This window comes from Sciurus carolinensis, chromosome 8 (assembly GCF_902686445.1).
Source record: "Sciurus carolinensis chromosome 8, mSciCar1.2, whole genome shotgun sequence".
Taxonomy (NCBI): domain Eukaryota; kingdom Metazoa; phylum Chordata; class Mammalia; order Rodentia; family Sciuridae; genus Sciurus; species Sciurus carolinensis.
Genome location: NC_062220.1, coordinates 124,706,540 through 124,718,969, shown reverse-complemented (window position 1 = coordinate 124,718,969; position 12,430 = coordinate 124,706,540). Strand labels below are relative to the sequence as shown.

Here is a 12,430-nt window from a genome sequence, read left to right as displayed (position 1 = left end):
TTTTATCAGATGTGCAAGATTCCCAATGATTTGGTTTTAAACTTTCATTACTCCTGCTGTGTCTTTAAGCAGTGATGAAAGAAACTTAATCCATACTACCAGTGTATTTTTCTGCTGATCCAGAGGGTAGAGTGTATTTCAAAATAAGGTCATCACTGTGTCAATATAACTAAGTATCCAAAAAGCCTGCAGAAATTAGCTGCTCCTTTCTGCATACCCACAAACATAAGAATACTAAATTCCAAGGGTGACAGGATACTAAAGAAATCCCCATCATGACAAATAGCAAGATACTTGTAGGGAGGAGTGATAAGAAATATGCCAATGAGGCTAGATCTGCTGCTGCTGCCAAGTCTGGTGGACCTGCAGGAGGCGGCAGCAGTGGTGGCGGTGGTGGCTGAGGCCAAGGGAAAGATGGGAGACGGTGTGAACCACATAGACATTTACGCGGGTGTGCGTGAAGAGTTCAACCAGGAAGTGGAATATGGTGGGTATGATGGATAGATTTATATGATGATGTAATCTCTCCATCTGCAAATAATGGAGATGCCCCAGAAGAACGGGGTTACATGGAAACTCTTCCCCCCAACTGTTGGTGATGATGTGGGTAAAGGAGCAGCACCAAATGTTTTCTGTACCTATACTGGAAAAAGAATTGCATTACATATTGGAAATCTAACATGGTGGACAATAGATGAAGACTTAAATGAAGCAGTTCATTCTTTGGGAGTAAATGATATTTTGGAGATAAATTTTTTTGAAAATTGGGTGAATGACGAATCAAAGGGATTTTCCCTTGTTGATGTTGGATCTGAGGCATCATCAAAAAAGTTAATGGATCTGTTGCCAAAGAGAGAACTTCATGATCAGAATCCTGTTGTAACGCCCTGCAATAAACAGTTCCTGAGTCAATTTGAAATGCAGTCCAGGAAAACTACACAATCAGGACAGATGTCTGGGGAAGGTAAAGCTGGTCCTCCAGGAGGCAGTTCACGGGCAGTATTTCCACAAGGTGGTAGAGGATGGGGCTATTTTCCAGGGGCTGTTCCCAGTGGGGACAAATTTCCTGGGCCAGCAGGACCAGGAAAGCCACCCCCACCTTTTCCAGCTGGACAGATTCCACCCCGTGGGCCCATGGGTCCTCCAGGCCCACCTGGCCCACCAGGTCCTCCACCTCCTGGTCAGGTTCTGCCTCTTCCTCTAGCTGGGCCTCCTAATCAAGGAGATTGCCCTCCACCACAAGTTCTTTTTCCTGGTCAGTGTCCATTGGGTCCACTTCCTCCTGGGCCTCCACCTCCAGTTCCAGGTTATGACCCCCTTCCTGGGTTACCACCTCCACAACAGGGACCACTTCCACCTCCAGGCCCTTTTCCACCTCACCCACCTGGTCCACTTGGGCCACCCCTTACACTTTCTCCTCCTCCACATCTTCCAGGACCACCTCCAGGTGCTCCGCTGCCAGCTCCACATGTGAATCCGGGTTTCTTTCCTCCTCCAACTAACAGTGGCATGCCTACATCAGATAGTCGAGATTCACCACCAACAGACCCATATGGGCAACCTCCACCATATGATAGGGGTGACTATGGCCCTCCTGGAAGGGAAATGGATACTGCAAGAACACCATTGAGTGAAACTGAGTTTGAAGAAATCATGAATAGAAAGAGGGAAATCTCAAGCAGAGTTATTTCAAGAGCTGTGTCTGATGCCAGTGCTGGTGATTCTGGAAGGGCTATTGAAACATTGGTAACTGCAATTTCTTTAATTAAACAATCCAAAGTTTGCTAATGATCATTGCAAAGTTCTTATTAGCTCTTTGCAAGATTGCCTTCATGGAATTGAATCCAAGTTCTGGACCTGGTTCTGGATCAAGACGTGAACAATCAAGAGAGAGGGACCATAGTAGATCACAAGAAAAGAGTCGGCGTCATAAATCCCCAAGTGGAGATTGCCATGACGATTATTATAGAGAGAGAAGTAGGGAAAAGAGATACACCGGGATCATGACTGAGACCATGACTGAGAACATGACTGAGAGCGAGAGTATCATCATCGTTGGAAGCTGAAGGAAGAGGAACACCTTCTAAGACAAAACAGTCTTCATGGGGAAAAAATGACACTTGTCCAGCAGTTTGCTTCTTGTGATTGAACAGAACCTGTAAGGATTCATGGATAAACTGAACAGGAATAGATCTGAATAAAGCAAATCTGCATAAATGGTAACTATTAGCTCTACTTTTATTTTTTATGTTGCTTAGCTGTTTTATTTGAAGGAGACCTGTGTGATTTAAAAAGCTAATAGCTTTTGCAACTTTATTATTGGTTACATACATTTGGCCATTACAATTTGCAAGCAACTGGAAAAAAAAGTCAAGTATATACTTGTTTTTATAGTAGTTTGTTCTTGTTAAAATTGTTCATATGATAATGTCTGTAAACAGCACCACTTTGATTACAATAGATGTAGTGTTGTAATAAACTGTTTAATGGGGCTGATGTGTAAAGCTCTTCAAGTTATTTGATGTTTGCACCTCAGGGAAAGTCTTGTGCAATATCTAAAGATAATGTTACTATGACAATAATTTTACTGTCCTTTAAAAAAAGGATTGCAATAGTGGTTTTGGATATGCATTAATCTGATCTTGCTTTCAGTGAATTAAACATAACTAATGAAGTATCAATAAAAGAAATATGTCAATGAGGAATGAATGGTATTTTCAGGGAAACACAGGAAAACAGACTATGCCCTTGGTAAGATAAATTCACATTGTCTTATGACAACATAAATAAATGAATCAATCTGTATTTAGACTAATAAAATCCTTGGAACATATAACTTTATGAGCTATACAGAGTCATTTATTCATTACCTTTTATCACAGTTCTACTACCACAAAAACACAGAAATATTTGATGATGCTGAATTAATTTCTAACCACTGAGGCCTAAGTTGGAACACTGCTATGCTGCTAGAATTGTAATGATGATTCTAAAAGCACTGTGTTACAACAAAATCATTACTGGGAAAGAAGAAATTTCTTAGTTTTAAGAGTTAGAGAAAAAAAATCTCAGAGAACCAGAATCCATATTGCTTGAAAGAACATGACTGATGTTAGCCTAGTCTCTCTTGGAAAATCAAGTATTAACCTCTAATGAGTCTCAGTTCTCCAGGCTGCAGAAGTGAATAATAGGAGTGCCAACCTCTTAAAATTGCTTTGAAGATTAAGTGAAACAATTATGTAAAGCACATAGAATAATATTTGACAGATTTTTAATTACTTCTAGTTCCACGTTCTACGATTCACCTAAAAATCAGTGTTGCACACATTTTAAATTCCTAAAAAGGATATCAACAATTGTAAAGTACTTCAGATTGATGGATATGTTTCTATCACTGGATTATTTTACTATTCTGTAATGTAATAATCTGTTTACATCTGTCAAGAGTAGCACATTGCTCAGTTATGAGCTCAGCAATAAGATAGGTCTTCCTTTCCCAGTCAATGCTCTGCTACTCAGAAGTGGATAATCTCAGGCAAGTTGCTTATATGGGAAAGCAGGTAACAAGAAATATCAAAAGAGAGGAGGAGCTGCGTGGCGAGCTGTTTGAACTCAGAGCGAGCACTCCTGAACACCGGGAGGTTGCCCGGAGGAAGAGGAGGAGTGCGGCGGGTCGCTTGACCTAGGAATGACTGCATCAGAGCTACAGGCGGTTGCCAGAGGAGGAGGCGAGTGGTGAGTTGATTGGACTAAAAGCGACTGCTCCTGAACACCCGTGGCCTGCCTGGAGGAGGAGGAGGAGGAACAGGGCGGGTCACTTGGACTTGGAGTGACTGCCTAGGGCTATGGGCGGTTGGCGGGAGGAGGAGACGCGAAGTGAGTTGCTTGGACTCCTAGTGACTGCATCAGAAACCGGGCGGCTCTCCGGAGGAGGAGGTGTGTGGCGGGTCTCTGGGTCTCGAAGCTATTGTATGGGGCTCCAAGTGGCGGCTCAGAGGAGGGGCTGCATAGCCAGGCGATTAGGTGCAGAGCAGGGTCCCAGGAGCTAGGTGGCTTCTTGCTGGAAGAGCCGCACAGAGACACGCCTAGGGGCAGAGCGAAGTTTCCAGGGCTGCGGGCAGATTCTCTGGGAGAGGCAGCCAAAGGAGACTCGCCTGCGAAGGGTGAGGCTCCCAGGCCCAGGACGTAGGCCCGGGCCCCTGGGAATGTTGCAGAGGAAGACAGCCCAACCCAGGCAGTAGTTGTATATTGAGGGGAACCTCTAGGGGGGCAACTGACCAGCGAGATGTCCCCACCGAGTGAGTCTTCCCTGCCGGGGGAGGTTTTCCCACAGGGACGGTAAAAACAGAGACACAAGCACAAACAGGCCTTGCCTCAGCCCGCAGTCTAGTCCCCCATTGGATGACCATTGGTTAACAATTGGAGGCACCTCTGCCCACTAGCAGGGAATATATGCCACCTGAGGGTCACCACCCCTAGAGAGGCAGCTTCTTCGTGGAGCTCTGCATTATCAACTTCCTCCAAGACTTCAGGCTACAGAAGGATAAGAGGGGATATACTAGCAATCTTCAGGGACATTAGAAGTTGATAGAGGAAATCTGCAATATCTTAATGACCCACTGATTCCTGAACAATATGAGAAAACAAGGGAGAAAATACCCCAAACAAATCTAGATGTTACATCAATAAAATCCAACAACAGCATGGTAGAAGAAATGACAGAAAGGGAGTTCAGAATGTACATAATTAAAATGATTAGGGAAGCAAACGATGAGATGAAAGACCAAATGCAGGCATTGAATGATCGCACCAATTGACAGTTAACAGAGCAAATTCAGGAAGCAAAAGATCATTTCAATAAAGAGTTAGAGATACTGAAAAAAAACCAAACAGAAATCCTTGAAATGAAGGAAACAATAAATCAAATTAAGAACTCCATAGAAAGCATAACCAATAGGATAGAACACCTGGAAGACAGAACCTCAGATATTGAAGACAAAATATTTAACCTCGAAAACAAAGTTGAACAAAAAGAGAAGATGGTGAGAAATCATGAATAGAATCTGCAAGAACTATGGGATATCATGAAAAGGCCAAATTTGAGAATTATTGGGATTGAGGAAGGCTTAGAGAAACAAACCAAAGGAATGAACAATCTATTCGATGAAATAACATCAGAAAATTTGTCAAATCTGAAGAATGAAATGGAAAATCAAGTCCAAGAGGCTTATAGGACTCCAAATACACAAAATTACAACAGACCCACACCAAGGCACATTATAATGAAAATACGTAACATACAAAATAAAGACAGAATTTTAAAGGCTGTGAGAGAAGAGAACCAAATTACATTCAGGGGGAAACCAATACGGATATCAGCAGATTTTTCAATCCCGAACCTAAAAGCTAGAAGGGCCTGGAACAACATTTTTCAAGCTCTGAAAGAAAATGGATGCCAACCAAGAATCTTATACCCAGCAAAACTTACCTTCAAATTTGATGATGAAATAAAATCATTCCATGATAAACAAAAGCTAAAAGAATTTACAAAAAGAAAGCCAGCATTACAGAACATTCTCAGCAAAGTATTTCATGAGGAAGAGATAAAAAACAAAGAAGCAAATCAGCAAAGGGAGGAATTATCCTAAAGGAACTGTCAAATAAAGGAGGAACCAAGATGTGTCAAAAATTTTAAATATGAACCAAATGACCGGGAATACAAATCATATCTCAATAATAATCCTGAATGTTAATGGCCTGAATTCATCAATCAAAAGACATAGACTGGCAGATTATATTAAAAAGAAAGATCCAACAATATGTTGCCTGCAAGAGACTCACCTCATAGAAAGAGATACCCATAGACTAAAGGTGAAAGGATGGGTAAAAACATACCATGCACATGGACTCAGCAAAAAAGCTGGAGTATCCATCCTCATTTCAGATAATGTGGACTTCAAGCCAATGTTAGTCAGAAGGGATAAAGAAGGACATTTCATACTGCTTAAGGGAACCATAAATCAGCAAGATATAACAATCATAAATACCTATGCCCCAAACAGTGGCTCATCCATGTACGTTAAACAAATCCTTCTCAATTTTAGAAACCAAATAGACCATAACACAATAATACTAGTTGATTTTAACACGTCTCTCTCACCACTGGACAGATCTTCCAAACAAAAATTGAACAAAGAAACCATAGATCTCAATAACACAATCAATAATTTAGCCTTAACAGACATTTATAGAATATACCATCCAACCAAGAGCGAATACACTTTCTTCTCTGCAGCACATGGATCCTTCTCTAGAATAGATCATATATTATGCCACAAAGCTAATGTCAGCAAATACAAGAAGATAGAGACACTACCTTGTATTCTATCAGATCATAATGGATTGTGTTAGAAATAAATGAAAGAGTAAAAAACAGAAACTACTCCAACACCTGGAGATTAAACAATATGCTATTATATGATGAATGGATAACAGAAGATATTAGGAAGGAAATTAAAAAATTCTTAGAGGTCAATGAGAACAAAGAAACATCATATCAAAATTTCTGGGACACTATGAAAGCTGTACTTAGAGGAAGATTTATTTCATGGAGCGCATTTAATAAAAGAAGTAAAACTCAAAAAATAAATGACCTAACACTACAGCTCAAAGCCCTAGAAAAAGAAGAACAGACCAACACCAAAAGTAGTAGAAGACAGGAAATAGTCAAACTCAGAGCTGAAATCAACAAAATTGAAACAAAAGAAACAGTACAAAAATTGACAAAATAAATAGTTGGTTCTTCGAAAAAATAAACAAAATTGATAAACCTTTAGCCACACTAACAAAGAGAAGACGAGAGAAAACCCAAATCACTAAAATTCGGAATGAACAAGGAAATATCACAACAGACACGACTGAAATACAAAACATAATTAGAAGCTATTTTGAAAACCTATACTCCAACAAAATAGAAAATTTCGAAGACATCAACAGGTTTCTAGAGACATATGAATTGCCTAAACTGAACGAGGAGGACATACACAATTTAAATAGACCAATTTCAAGTAATGAAATAGAAGAAGTCATCAAAAGCCTACCAACAAAGAAAAGTCCAGGACCAGATGAGTTCTCAACCGAGTTCTACAAAACCTTTAAAGAAGAGCTCATTCCAATACTACTCAAAGTATTCCAGAAAATAGAAGAGGAGGGAACCCTCCCAAACTCATTCTATGAAGCCAATATTACCCTGATTCCTAAACCAGACAGAGACACATCAAGGAAAGAAAATTTCAGACCAATATCCTTAATGAACATCGACGCAAAAATTCTAAACAAAATTTTAGCAAATCGCATACAAATACATATTAAAAAGATAGTGCACCATGATCAAGTGGGTTTCATCCCAGGGATGCAAGGTTGGTTCAACATCAGGAAATCAATAAATGTAATTCATCATATCAATAGACTTAAAGTCAAGAATCACATGATTATTTTGATAGATGCAGAAAAAGCATTTGATAAAATACAGCACCCCTTCATGCTCAAAACACTAGAAAAAATAGGGATAGTGGGAACATTCCTTAACATTGTAAAGGCCATCTACACTAAACCCATGGCTAATATCATTCTAAATGGTGAAAAACTGAAAGCATTCCCTCTAAAAACTGGAACAAGTCAGGGATGCCCTCTTTCACCACTTCTATTCAATATCGTCCTTGAAACTCTAGCCAGAGCAATTAGACAGACCAAAGAAATTAAAGGGATACGAATAGGAAAAGAAGAACTCAAACTATCCCTATTTGCAGATGATATGATTGTATACTTAGAGGAACCAGGAAATTCCACCAGAAAACTTTTAGATCTCATAAGTGAATTCAGTAAAGTAGCGGGATATAAGATCAATGCACATAAATCTAAGGCATTTTTATACATAAGTGATGAATCTTCAGAAAGAGAAATTAGGAAAACTACCCCATTCACAATAGCTTCGAAAAAAATAAAATATTTGGGAATCAATCTCACAAAAGAGGTGAAAGACCTCTACAATGAGAACTACAGAACACTAAAGAAAGAAATTATAGAAAACCTTAGAAGATGGAAAGATCTCCCATGTTCTTGGATAGGAAGAATTAATATTGTCAAAATGGCCATACTACCAAAAGTGCTATACAGATTCAATGCAATTCCCATTAAAATCCCAATGATGTACCTTACAGAAATAGAGCAAGCAATTATGAAATTCATCTGGAAGAATAAAAAACCCAGAATAGCTAAAGCAATCCTTGGGAGAAAGAGTGAAGCAGGGGGTATCGCAATACCAGATCTTCAACTCTACTACAAAGCAATAGTAACAAAAACGGCATGGTATTGGTACCAAAATAGAAAGGTGGATCAATGGTACAGAATAGAGGACACGGACACAAACCCAAATAAATACAATTTTCTCATACTAGACAAAGGGGCCAAAAATATGCAATGGAGAAAAGATAGCCTCTTCAACAAATGGTGCTGGGAGAATTGGAAATCCATATGCAACAGAATGAAACTAAACCCATATCTCTCACCATGCACGAAACTAATCTCAAAATGGATTAAGGATCTCGGAATCAGACCAGAGAACTTGCATCTTATAGAAGAAAAAGTAGGTCCAGAGCTTCAACATGTTGGCTTAGGACCAGACTTCCTCAACAGGACTCCCATAGCAAAAGAAATAATAGCAAGAATTAATAACTGAGATAGATTCAAACTAAAAAGCTTTCTCTCAGCAAAGGAATCTATCAGCAATGCGAAGAAAGAGCCTACAGAGTGGGAGAAAATCTTTGCCAATCATACTTCAGATAGAGCGCTAATCTCCAGAATCTATAAAGAACTCAAAAAATTCTACACCAAGAATGCAAATAATCCAATCGACAAAAGTGCTAAGGAAATGAATAGACAATTCACAGAAGAAGATCTACAAGCAATCAACATACATATGGAAAAATGTTCAACATCTCTAGTAATAAGAGAAATGCAAATCAAAACCACCCTAAGATTCCATCTCACCCCAATTAGAATGGCGATTATCAAGAATACAAGCAACAACAGGTGTTGGCGAGGATGTGGGGAGAAAGTTACACTCATACATTGCTGGTGGGGCTGCAAATTAGTGCAGCCACTCTGGAAAGCAGTGTGGAGACTCCTTAGAAAACTTGGAATGGAACCACCATTTGACCCAGCTATCCCACTCCTTGGCCTATACCCAAAGGACTTAAAATCAGCATATTACAGAGATACAGCCACATCAATGTTCATAGCTGCTCAGTTCACAATAGCCAGATTGTGGAACCAACCTAGATGTCCTTCAATTGATGAATGGATAAAGAAAATGTGGTATATATATACAATGAAATATTACTCAGCCATAAAGAATGATAAAATCATGGCATTTGCAGGCAAATGGATGAAACTGGAGAATATCATGCTAAGTGAGATAAGCCAATCTCAAAAAACCAAAGGAAGAATGATATCGCTAATAAGTGGATGATGACACATAATGAGGGGTGGGAGTGGTTAGTGTTGGGGTTGGAGTTGGGTTTAGGGAGGGGGGCAGAAATGGAGGATAGAGGGAGGGGAGGGGTGGGAGGGGTGGGGTGGAAGGGAAAAAATGGCAGAATTAATCAAACATTACCCTATGTAAATTTATGATTACACAAATGGAATGCCTTTACGCCATGTACAGACAGAGAAACAACATGTATTCCATTTGTTTACATTAATAAAAAAAAAAGAATTATCAAAAGAATATATTTCTTACCTGTTTTAAGGGAATACATTTTATGGTTAAGCAAAGGTAATAAAAGGCAGTATCATATGTATAATAAATTATATACCTATAACATGTAGATATGTTATATACATATATATTCCATTGTATAAATTTGAAGCAAAAATTAATTTCCTCTTCTTCAAATATTTGATAGAATAAAAAGAATAAATGAATAGTAGTGTTCTTGCAATGGTAACATCAAAAGTAGCTGACTGAAACAATCGTATTTTCAGATTCTGATATCTGCCTTAATAGCGAAGTCATTATAAACAGAATTATAGAATTTCAAAGGACTTAAGAAGTTATCTTGCCAATCAAGATTAACTAGAAATCAGCAAATTTAAATCAGTGGTGGAACTTGAATTTTTAAAATTTTGTTTTCATAAAACAATAATATGTGTTCTTTATTGAATATTTAATAGAAACATGAATTCAAATATATTATGAACAATTACAAATAAATTCTAATGGGTGCTTCCTGCTTTTAAAAACTTAGGAATGACTTATAATTGCTATCATAAGCTAAGAGAATGATTTTAATATTTCCTTTATTAGTTTTACACAGTAAAAAAAACTAGTTTTTCTTACAGAAAGATTACAACCCTCCTACCCTGTAATATTACCACAAATTCTGAATTAATTGAATGTATTTAATAATTTCATAAGTAATTCTCTGTCATAAATCAGAAAAATCTGAAACCTACATACTCAATTAAATTTAATAAAGATTAGATGCAACTGTGTTCAGTGACATTATCTCAATACCTAAGACAGAAATGATACACATTTTCATATTTATCCAATCCCCAAACTGACAATGAAATGACAAATCTCTTCCATTTCTGTCATTCTATAAAATACACTCTACTTAAATTAGAACTAACTTCTAGCAAAATTTTCACAATGGATATTCCATATCATTGTACAAGTAAGACATATTGTCAAATCTACTCAAATCCAAGATCAAGATCTAAGTCCTAAGGATAAGTCAGGAATGGTTGCAATGGGAAATCATGGGTGAGGGGTTGGATTTACCACAGAAGGCAGCAAGCATTTAGAATAAATACTGATGGCTCGGGACAAAGGTCAGCCAATAAAAGCAAAGACTTATGTGACATAGAAGTGAAAGATTTTGATGAAGAGAGCTTTAAAAAATAAGCAAAGGTATTTGGAATTGATTCAGTAGGCATCCTGCCACTACTGTAGGATTTCTTGTAAGGAAATGATTCTATCAATGTACTATTTCATAAAATAAATCTGGCAGGAGGGAATTAGAAGCATAAAAGAAATTTGAAAGGCCATTTAGTTTAGGAGGCAACTACAGTATTTCTTTGTCATGAGTGCTCAGACTACATAGTGGCACTGAAAGCAGATCTCGTTCACACATTCATTTCATAGGTATTTACTGAAGGCCTGTCACATATTGGGCACTGTGCTTTAGCATGAGGATTACATTGGTGATCAAGGTTCAAAGTTCCTTCTTTAGTAGAACTTACAATATGGTGAGAAATGTGAAAACAAGTAACAAATAAACACAAATATTAAAATCTGTGGTAAGTGCTCTACAGGAAACAGGGATGAGAAATAAGGTGGGGAAGAGAAGGAGGTTTATTTTAGGAAGGAGACCCAAGGAGACCTCCGAAGAGATAACAGTCATTGATGCTGAGACCTACAGCATGTGAAGGAACAAAAGGCAAGAGTTAAGGATCTGTTTTGGCACAAAGAATAGTCTGAGTAAAAACAGAAAAAGCTTGGTTTGTTCAAGGAACTTGATCAAGACCAGTATAGTGAGAGCACAGTGAAAGGAAGCCTGACCTCAGATGTCACTAGATTGGCAGACACAGACTGATCCTGCAAGGGTACATCAGCCTTGTAATAAACTGGAACTTGATGTTAAAGCAATGGGAAACAATTGCAAAATTTTGATCAATGAAGTGACATGATACATTAAAAAATTAGAGGGAATAAAAACTATTGGATTGGTCACAACAGAAAATGGGTTCAAGTCCCAGTAGCTAAAAAGAAATATACCTAATACCTGTTTTAAAAGTCATATACAACCTAGAAGTGCCCTATATGGGAATAAGCAATTAGGAAAGGAAAATACATGTTGACTATCCTTTATCCAAAATGCTTGTGACCATACGTGATTTGGATTCTGTATTTTTAAAATCTGTATATTCATAATGAGATATCTTGAGACCCAAGTAAAAACACAAAATTAATTTATGTTTCACATACACCTTACACACAGAGTTTGAAGACAATTTTACACAATCGTTTTAAAAATCTGGAGCATGAAATGAAGTTTCATGGTGTGAAATTTTCCACTTGTGCTGAAAAAATTTCAGAATACTTTGGATTTTGAATTTTTAAATTAGGGATGCTCAAACTGTACCCTATCTCTTGTTCGAGAAATGTAATACATTCAATAAAAAGTAATTATGTTATGAACTTATGAGAAAATCAGTGAGATAAACTTGAAAGACCATTCAACTAGATTATTTTCAGAGCTAACTAACATTTGACAAGTTCCTTAACCACTCTGTGCTAATTCCTGTATAATGGAATGAAGCAGATTCACATAGAATCCTATAGGTTGAAGGAGTCAATATGTGT

General features: G+C 38.0%; 1 pseudogene; it reads left to right on the top strand.

Annotated features, from left to right (window-relative positions):
* The first annotated feature begins 414 nt into the window (after positions 1-414).
* Positions 415-2,149, top strand: LOC124991499 (cleavage and polyadenylation specificity factor subunit 6-like; annotated as a pseudogene).
* Positions 2,150-12,430: the final 10,281 nt, after the last annotated feature.